The following is a 10,325-nucleotide window of genomic DNA, read 5'->3' on the forward strand; positions in this document are numbered from 1 at the left end:
GTTTGTCTGTTAGATGTTCTGTGAGTTGTTCTCAGAGGTCGTCTGAAATGTCAAATATACGTCTCCCGATCGTGTCAAGAAAAAGAAAGAGAGACAGTATTCAGTGTCTCAGCACTTTTCTCACCTATGACTGTGACGATGTCCAATGCTGCCGGAGTATTAGCTCCTCTGCTATTGTGTGAGGTTTTTTTGCACCTTGCGATGTGGCGGTGTTTGTATGAGGCTAACGGTGCATTTTTATTTACTGATGCCGTGCTCACTAAATGACCGGCCTGTTGGCGATACGCATTGAGTTTTCGATGGAAAAAGTCCAGTGGCTTATTGACTGAAGGTCTCTAGGTGCCGTCTTAATTTGTTTGGTTTCATGCTGTAATCTCCAACCATATTCACGGTAAACCCAAAGGCTATGTAGGCTTCATCGTATTCATAGTCTTATTAGGTTTATGCTGGTTACCGTCACTTGCTGTTCTTTTTGCATCACATTCTATATTATATTATGTTACAGCTCTACATCTCTATATAATTCTAAGTACCATAACTAAACCATAGCAGGTGTACACTGTTAATGTAGACTTGCTGACCTTGCTGCTATTCATCCCACTACTGTCACTTTACCTTGTAATTATTGTTATATTATCATATACCTGTTATTATTTATTTATTTAACTTAGCTATTGCTGTGCTTGTGCTGCTGCAGTAACCACATGTAACCCATGTTAAAATATGACATAAATAAGAATAAATAGTTTATATAAATATATATATAAATAAGTTTGGAAGTTAAAAGTGATTCATTTAATGTAAGTTAATTCATCAGTTAATTAAAAATGTTAATACAACAATAATTTAATGTTTAAGATTAAAAGTATACTGACAGAAAATTCATGTCGCTGCCCCTTTAAGGGACTAGTGACGCGAGACGCAGCACCTCAGTGACGCTGCAGCACCTCAGTGACGCTGCAGCACCTCAGTGACGCTGCAGCACCTCAGTGACGCTGCAGCACCTAGTGCGCTGCAGCACCTCAGTGACGCTGCGCACCTAGTGCGCTGCGCACCTCAGTGACGCGAGACGCGCACCTCGTGCGCTGCAGCCCTCGTGCGCTGCAGACCTCAGTGGCTGCGCACCTGTGCGCTGCAGCACCTGTGCGCGGACGCGCACCTGTGCGCTGCGCACCTGTGCGCTGCGCACTCAGTGCGCTGCAGCACCTCAGTGACGCTGCAGCACCTCAGTGACGCTGCAGCAGAGACCTGAGGGAGAGAGTAGGAGAAATCGGAGAGAACGAGCGGTGGTTAATAAGAAAAGAGTGAAAAAGTTGATTTTGCAGTTGAGAAACATAACTTACCTGTTCAGGAACTGACGGGGATTTTATGAGAACTAAGCCACACCGGTTTTGGTGAGTTTTGTGTTGTTTTCTCGCATTTTTGCCGTGTTGTACCTTTTTTTTCTCTGGCGGAGAGCTAACGCTAAAAACATAGCTGTTTACAAGGAAATGCTTCGTCATAAACTGTTTACCAGTTAATATTTTGGGTTTATGAAGACTGTGAATGTTATAAAAGTGAATATATGCTGTGCCGCCATTTTTTGAGGTGAAAAAGCACCGTAGCAGTAACGGTACAACTCAGAGACTGTGAAACATTTATTTGTGCAATTTGAGGATTTAAAAGAGATTTATTGTGCTTATGACCTGTTACACAGGTCAGGTTTTTTGATTGGTTTGAAGCTCGGTTGGAGCGAGGATTGGTCTGCGGGCGTGCACATACACAGATGGGATTCAAGATGGCGAGCCAGACCCAGACCTTCAACTCATCTTCTCCATCCATCAGTGAGGAAATCTTCTGCGTATGGTGACTCGCTGCCAGAGTGGTAGGAGTATCAGGAATTGGTTTTGAACTGAACTGAGAGCTGATTGGATTATTAGTTTTGGACTGAATCGAACTGAAACTTTTCATGGAACTGAATAATTGAACTCACATTTGAACTTGAACTTGAATTTAAGGTGTCATACTTTTATTTTCGTATTGAGTTCATATTTTTGAATGTGATTTGAAATGATTGTGGTCCACTTTGATTCGATTGTGTAATTGAAGGTATTCTCTTACCTGTAAAAGGGAGAAAAGAGTTTACTCAGGAAGAAAAATAGGAATTCTAAATTAAGTGCAACCTAGGAAAAAGAGACTGGTCTAACTTAACTTAGATTAGCTTGACTAAAATAACTTAGGTGAACTAAAGAACAAAAATAGTGAAATACATTTTTCATTTACCATACTTACCTCAATATCAAGAACCTACAAGGTATTTTTGTTTTGAGTTCTGTATTTTATATGTGTTTAGCATTCAGTAAATTGCCGGCCTTTTGTATTTGAAGCAACGGTCTCTGGTGTAATTATTTTTTACTCCCCACTCCTTAGAACCTAGAACTGGTCCAGTGGCGCAGTAAGTGGTGTGATACCGGTGCTACACACATTTCCCCACTGGGGATCAATAAAGGTCTAATCTTATCTTAATCATATATAATGATAAGTCTTGTTTGAAATAGATTGACAGTTTTAACCCCACTGTGACTAAATAGCAATTACTTTTAGACAAAAAAAATCTGACGATGGCTGACAAAAGTCCAGCGACAAGGCTTGTTGATTGTAAGCTTTGCTGCTCAGCTGTGTGCCTCCTCCATAAAACACATGATAAACACTGCCTGGAGGACAGACTGTTACATCCATCACTGTGGCTGATGGCTGATTTGTAGCTAATTAGTCCTCATTAGCTAGTTGTGTTAACAAACAGCAGAACACTTTGACAAAGGCAGTGACAAAACAGCTACTGTACAAATATATGATTTGTACACAGCTTGTTTTTCATTGCTGTACAAAACCTTTACTGACCAACGTTAGAGCAGATACTGTTGCTCGGAAAGAACCTTGTAATCTAGTGCTATATATGTGAAAACAGAGACAGTGTTCAATTGTTAGACATCCAATTAATTAATTCCAATCAAATACTGAGCTTTTAGTCACTGCACAGCAGGTTAGCTGAACATGTGAGAAATTGCAATTTGTCTTTAGGCAAGCATTCAGTTTGACATAATAATAAATAAAATGTCCAATTATAAAGAAACAATGAATAAATATTTACTTGGGTTCCAATTGTGCATGTCTTTCAATAATATTCCTCTGGAATATTAACAATAGTTAACTAATCAAACTAAACTTTACCTTAGTTCCCTTTAATACTATCAAATTACATAGTAAGTAGCCAGGAAACTTTGATGGAAATAAAAAAAAGAAAATTGACTGTACTTGTATAGCATCTTTCTAGTCGTTTACTGACATTGCCGGTAAACCTGTGTGTCTTATTTGTGAAGCTAATGTGGCTGTAATTAAGGAATTTAATGTAAGACGGCACTACGAGACAAAACATCAGGATAAGCTGAAAAACCTGAATGCAGAGCAGAAGATACAGAAAGTAGAAGAGGTTAAAGAAGAATATGACATTTCAGCAGACGTTTTTCACCAGAGCAAAATCACAAAGTGAAGCCGTTGTGAAACCAAGTGTTATTGTGGCAGAGGAGATCGCCAAATCAGCCCGGCCATTTACCGAGGGAGAGTTTCTGAAGAGCTGCATGACAATGACAGGAAAAGAAAACGTATGTCAAAGTGTAAGCGACATGAAACTGCCCTGGGACAAACTTGTTGGACTTACAACAGATGGAGCACCGGTGATCTGCGGTGAAAAAAAGTGGACTAGTGGGAAGGATGCAAGTAAAGATGCAGGAGGAGAACTGTACTGGTGAGTTAACAGCATATCACTGCATCATACACCAAGAAACGCTGTGTGGTAAAGTCGTGCTCCAGGGACGTGACTGCATGATCACTGACATGTATGATGCGGTGAAGGCATTTCAATTGAAGCTGCTCTTATGAGAGACACAAATGCACCAGTGCAACTTGCCTTACTTTCCCTGTTGCCAAGTAATGTTGAACCAAGTCGGCGCAACGGTGTTCCCAAATGCGCACTTTGCTGATAAATTGAGCGCACGGCGCTTTGGTGACTTTGAAGCACAAAAGAATAATTTCAAGCTGCTCTGCAACCCATTTGCCGTCGATGTGGAACTGCACCTGTACAGATGCAGATGGAGCTGATTGAGCTGCAGTATAATGGGACACTAAAGGCAAAGTACGACAGTGCAGGGCCCGCACAGTTTATTCTCTCCATTCCTGAAGCAATGCCCCAGCTCTGTCTACATGCGGCTCGAACCTTGTGCATGTTTGGTAGCACATATCTGTGTGAGAAGCTGTTCTCAGTGATGAAGATTAACAAAACAGCACACAGGAGTCGTATCACTGATAAACACCTGCAGTGAGAATCTCCACAACACAGGACCTCACACCAAACCTAAACGAACTTGTTGCCAAAAAAAGATGCCAAGCATCCAGCTCTGACAAGATGGCATAAGAGCAAAGAAAACTGAATGTTTTGATTTGTTGTTATTTTAACTTTTGCTGAAAAGCATAAATTTTATTTATATTTCCAGGGCTTGTTCTGCAGCATGTTCATATTTTGAATTTCTATAATTTTTACAGGAGATATTTTTATGGAGAGCAAAATATTTTAAGTTATTTCAAGTTTAAGTTTATTTATTCTGGAATAATATTCCTGTCTGATTTTATTCATATTTATGTTCTAAAACATTTAGTTTTAGTGTGTTCAATAAATGTTTATCCTGTTCGGCCCGCGACCTAAAGCGTGCTTTGAGTTTTGGCCCCCTGTGCAATTGAGTTTGACACCCCTGTACTAGAGTGACCATGTACAATTTGCCAAATCCTCACAATTTCAGGAGAGTTTTTTGCATGCCTCACTTGTACATAGATTAAATGAATGCAGATGCATTGCACTGTACACTGTGTTTCCAGGACGGTCTTCTTTCAGGTGACTGGAAAGAGAGATGCTTTTGGTCATCACTGTATTGTAACCGTGGCCCCTTCAGCAATAGACTGCTGAAAAAAAATCTCACCCAAATTCCAAAAACATGTTCCTGAAACTATGAAATGTCATTTATGGGTTTATAGAATTGTTGATTGTATTGTATAAATATCTAAATTACACATAGATTAGTTTTGGGGTGTTACATTCGGCTGTGACACTTTTGTAGCTGTGAGCTATTTCACATTAAGATCTACTTGTAAATAATATAATAAAAATGTGAATGCAAAAGTCTAGTTACTGAGTGATGAAGTTACACCATTGGTTGACGCAGTGTTGAATTTCCCCATTGGACATTGTTCTCTCAGAATGAATAGGCAGGAACATTAGTTACGTACTGTAACATACCGGGTATAGCCATCCAACAGCTTGTTCACACCACCTGCGTGGTGTGTGCATGGCAGAATGTCTTGAGTTTTAGTGGTCACACTGCTTTGTCTCTCTCTAGCTCACGTGCGTCTCAGCTGTGTCTGCAGCAACGCTTCACTAGACAGTTAACGTCCTATTTTTACCACGTCTCCCAGCAAAACAGGACAGTGAAAGGATCTGTTGGTAGTCATATCCACATATTTCCCTACAGTTTAAACTTCCTTATCAAGGTAAAAGCACTGCACATTGTGAAATAATTTCCAGAAGTTAACCGGTTGAAGGGTAGTATTTTTCATCTGCACTCTCTCTCTCTCTCTCTCTCTCTCTCTCTCTCGGCTAAACAAATATTTATATATATATATATATATATATATATATATATGGCATTGTAAATTAAATGGACATTATACAGGGAAAAGTGTATAGGAAAAAATAGGGCTGGCAGTAGCAGCTCTGCAGCAGCCAAGCACTTGGTGTGAGCAATCACACACATCAGACGCACTGTAGATGCCACATTGTTTTGTATGGACTTCACCCTCTCAGGCTATTGCTTGTGGGTTAATGCCCTAATGGTTCCATCCAGTCCATAACCAATGTGTCACAGCACAATGGCACAGAAACAGCACAATACCGGATTTTCACTATGAGGGAATGGAGCTGGAAAACTGAAAACATCTGAGTAGGAGAGAAAACAGCTCTCCATGAGCTGAGAGGGAAGAAGGCGAGCGCACAGTTAAAGCACTCTGACAGCACTCCACGAGTCACAGAAACAAGAGACATCCGGCAGATAGAATGCAATGAAAGAGCAGAGAGAGTTAATAGAAAATAAGTAAGAAGTATTGTTCTTGCAACTGCCTTTTATAACATTTTTGACTGTAATGTAGCTTAACCTCTTCATGAGACTTATGAACAAAAATTATGAAACCACATTTCATTGCTGGACAACAGAACAACTTTTTCGGTTCAATACTTTTGCCTTTGTGTGTCAGAATACTTAAAGGAGTCATATTATGCCCTTTTTCAGGTTCATAATTGTATTTTGTGGCTCTCCTACAATAGGTTTAGATGTTTTAATGTTCAAAAAACACATTATTTTTCTCATACTGCCTATAGCTGAGCACCTCTTTTCAGCCTCTGTCTGAATCGCTAGGTTTTAGCTCCTGTCTCTTTAAGACCCCCCTCCCAAAAAGCCCAGTCTGCTCTGATTGGTCGGCATTATGACGCGGATGACGCTCCGGCCCCTCCCACTTCCACCTCAGCCTTGTTTAGCTGCATTTCTACCGTCAATATTAATTCAATTACTGCTTCTAAACCCAAAACTTCACCAGCAGACATGTTAGAGCGGGAGTCTGACCTGAAATCACAGAGAAATGAACAACAACAACAATCAGGATTACAGCTTTCTGTGACGTTTTCCTCAGGTAAATACTGCTATATTAATTATAATAATATATATAAATATATATATATAAACCTCTATCACATAATGTTAGTGTTTATACTAGGGATGGGGCCGATCCGATCCCGTATCGGTATCGGGACCGATACCAGCGTAATTCTCATATCGGAATTTCCCGATCCAACCTGCGCAGATTTCTGATATCCATGAGCCATGTCTGCGTTAACGTTGTCTGCTGAAATGACTCCACAAGTGATTCCTGCCGGCCAGTCTGCTAGCTGGCTGCAAACTGTGGAATGGATTTCCTGAACGGAGGCACGGCTCAATGAGACACAGAGTTATGAGAAACGCCCCGCTCAGGAAATCCATTCTGCAGTTTGCAGCCAGCTAGCAGGATAGCATTGAGCAGCATTGTGGCTAGCCAACATGTCCGCTGTGTGGAAATACTTTACACTGGAAACACCGCAGAGCAAGACAGCAAAATGCAATGTTTGCAAAGCTGTAATTCAGAGACGCGGAAGCGCCCTCGCGTCGTACAACACTACGAACGCAATCAAACATTTAAAAAAAACACCACACGAAACAGCACGAGGATTTGTTAGGCGAGCTGTCAGGAATCACTTCTGGAGTCATTCCAAAAACAAGGTAAACTCCAGGTAGACAACGGGAAAGCGTGTGTAAGATGTTTACAGTTATTGCACTTTTCTTATATTTCAGATAATTGACATTTTAAAACCTTGATTTGTTGATGCTACAAGAGCCAGTGCTTGTGTTCAGATGCACACTGTTTTATTGATAGTGTGTGTGTGTGTGTGTGTGTGTGTGTGTGTAAGATGTTTACACTTATTGCACTTTCTTATATTTCAAGACTCAAATATTTGACATTTTGGGAATTTAATAAATATTGACATGACAATAAATTTGAAACCCTTACAGTTGCATATTTGTTTTCAGAATGGGATTCTTCCTGTTAACAGGATTTCCTGTTTTTCTGACTTCCTTTTCTGACCTTATGCTTACCTCAAGTTGCCTTTTGGGACATACATACATACATACGTACATATCATACTTGCCTGTTGAGAGGAGTTTATTTCAGCCTCATATAAAATCAACAATAATGATAATAATAATGTTAAAGCAAACACAGCTCTGGTATCGGAATAGTATCGGTATCGGCCGATATCCAAATTCAGGTATCGGGATCGGATCGGAAGTGAAAAAACGGTGCATCCCTAGTTTATACCTTAACTATGAGAACCAACACTGTGTTTTATGCGTGTCTTTACAGGTACAACAGTGAGCAGTGACCTACAGTCTACACAGCCCAGTGAAGTTAAACATATTATATGCCTGCAATACTTTATCCTGTACAACATGTCAACATAACTGAAGGAATTACTCATCTAATAAAGTGACTTGTTCATGTGGTTTAAAAACTGCTAAGTAACCAACTGTTAACTGTACTGTGTCCATATTTCATAGTCTGATATTTTAACTTGAAAGTATTATTACCAAAGTTCACCTTCAGATATTTGTAAAAGCTGCAATTATGTTTGAACCCCATTAAAAATACTGTATACTGAATATTCTATCATTTATATTATATATTATGATGTCATTTATCTTGTGAAATAACATGTTATTTATATAAAACCACACTTATTACTGAATTTAAAAATGACCAAAACTCTTCTTAAAAGTAAACACACTTTACTTATGTTTCATTAATATTCCAGTTACACATGTTGTAAGTAACAAAGCTATAACTTTTATGTAAGCTGTGCAGATCATGTCCTCCATCAAGGTTTATGGTTTCTAGTATACTGAAGTGTGAGCTGGTAATGGTGCTCTGCAGTCAGTGTTCATCTTCATCAGTCTTCCTTTGGATACCCAGACTGTCCTGATGCTGCAGCTGTCTCTGTCCTCTGATGGGTCCAGGAACACCTGAGCTTCATCAGCTCACCTGTAAAACATGGAGGATTCAGTGTTACTTGTAAAGCAGCACATAATATACAGTATAATATAATATACAGTATAATATAATACAGTATAATATAATATACAGTATAATATAATATACAGTATAATATAATACAGTATAATATAATATACAGTATAATATAATATACAGTATAAAATAATATACAGTATAATATAATATACAGTATAATATAAATACAAGTACAACAGCTCATTGTGGCTCATCAGTAGTCCTCAGTTATAAATACTAAAATAATAAAGCAGTGTCTCTGGTGGTTCCTGGTTGCAGCTAACTGTAGTGATGTGTTGTTGAAACAGTCTGAGGTTACCAACACAATGTCTATCTAATGAGTAGATAGGCACAGGACATTTACTGACTGTAACTGATGTTGGAACAAGTTCCCGGTGCAATAACAGACATTCAGCAGTGAGCCTCAGTGTTTATAATACAATAGGAGATTATATGAGTATAAGATGTTACACTGGACCTGCACTTATATCGTCAGTAATAGCAGTACTTCAGTAACGCTAAATAAATGGATCAGAAAACTTTTATTAGTCAGTTTGACTCCACAAACAACCTACAGCAACCCCTGCTGCTCAGTAATAATCATAGTTACAGAATATTACTAAACTAATGAATCCCTGCAGTTTGACTGTTTCTCTCTCACTGTAGCTCTAGTGTTAACTCTGGTGCACGTAGATCAAGTTAATTTACACACCGTAACACACACACACACACACACACACACACAGAAAACATTGCAGCTAGCCCCAGCTGGTTAGCACATTAGCTACACAAACAGAAAAGAATCATTATAACTCACTCCCGGTATTTTGGTAGTTTCTAACTTCGGCTTAACGATCACACTGCCCCTCGTATTACAACATAAAGTCCGACAGACTCAGTAACCATAGTAACACAGTGACATCACAGAGCTGCTGTGTGCTAATCAAAGCTACAATGCTACCAAACTAATGACCTCCACTGCTGAATTTATACACGGTACAAGTACAGTGTCTTCTTCTGATCACAGCTGTATTAATTCAAACGGTGAACAGATACTGAGCTACCCAGCAGATTTGTAAGTTACCAGGTTAAAGACAATTAAAGCTAACTGACGTTATCTTCCCTGTTCTATGCAGCTCAACAAGCTAACAGCTGATGTTAGCGCTACAGTTTGTTCACTCGGAGGTTAACAGCAACACAAACATATTAATGACTGAGCACGTTTAACAAAATACAGACCAACATAAAGCCAATCCCCCCCCCGGCACCAAGCTTGGTAATTCACGGCATAAACTTCATGGGAATCTCTATAACAATATCAGCAGGGGAGAATATGGAGACATCTGCACCAGCTGGTTAATACATTAACTTCACCTTTAAGTTTCATGTTCATCTTGCACACATTTAACAAACATTTAACAAACATTTAACTAACAATATACGTTAGCATCACTGAGGCTCCTGTAGCTAACAGCGGTTAGCATGTGCTAGCAGTACACGAACAATGAAAAACAGCATCAATTGTTAAAAATCCTTCCAGGACTTCCTCTGCCGTCTCTCCAAGAAGTTGGTAAAACAGGGACTTCCTC

General features: G+C 39.4%; 2 long non-coding RNA genes across 2 annotated transcripts; both read left to right on the forward strand.

Moving 5' to 3' along the window:
* The first annotated feature begins 1,241 nt into the window (after nt 1-1,241).
* On the forward strand, nt 1,242-5,209 carry LOC127375281 (uncharacterized). The gene is made up of 2 exons (XR_007887347.1): nt 1,242-1,394; nt 1,697-5,209. It is a non-coding gene; the product is annotated as an uncharacterized LOC127375281 (long non-coding RNA).
* Nucleotides 5,210-5,796: 587 nt separating this feature from the next.
* On the forward strand, nt 5,797-8,330 carry LOC127375289 (uncharacterized). The gene is made up of 2 exons (XR_007887361.1): nt 5,797-6,768; nt 8,035-8,330. It is a non-coding gene; the product is annotated as an uncharacterized LOC127375289 (long non-coding RNA).
* The last annotated feature ends 1,995 nt before the right edge of the window (nt 8,331-10,325 follow it).

The sequence above is a fragment of the Dicentrarchus labrax genome, unplaced genomic scaffold (assembly GCF_905237075.1).
Source record: "Dicentrarchus labrax unplaced genomic scaffold, dlabrax2021, whole genome shotgun sequence".
NCBI classification, from domain to species: Eukaryota; Metazoa; Chordata; class Actinopteri; family Moronidae; genus Dicentrarchus; species Dicentrarchus labrax.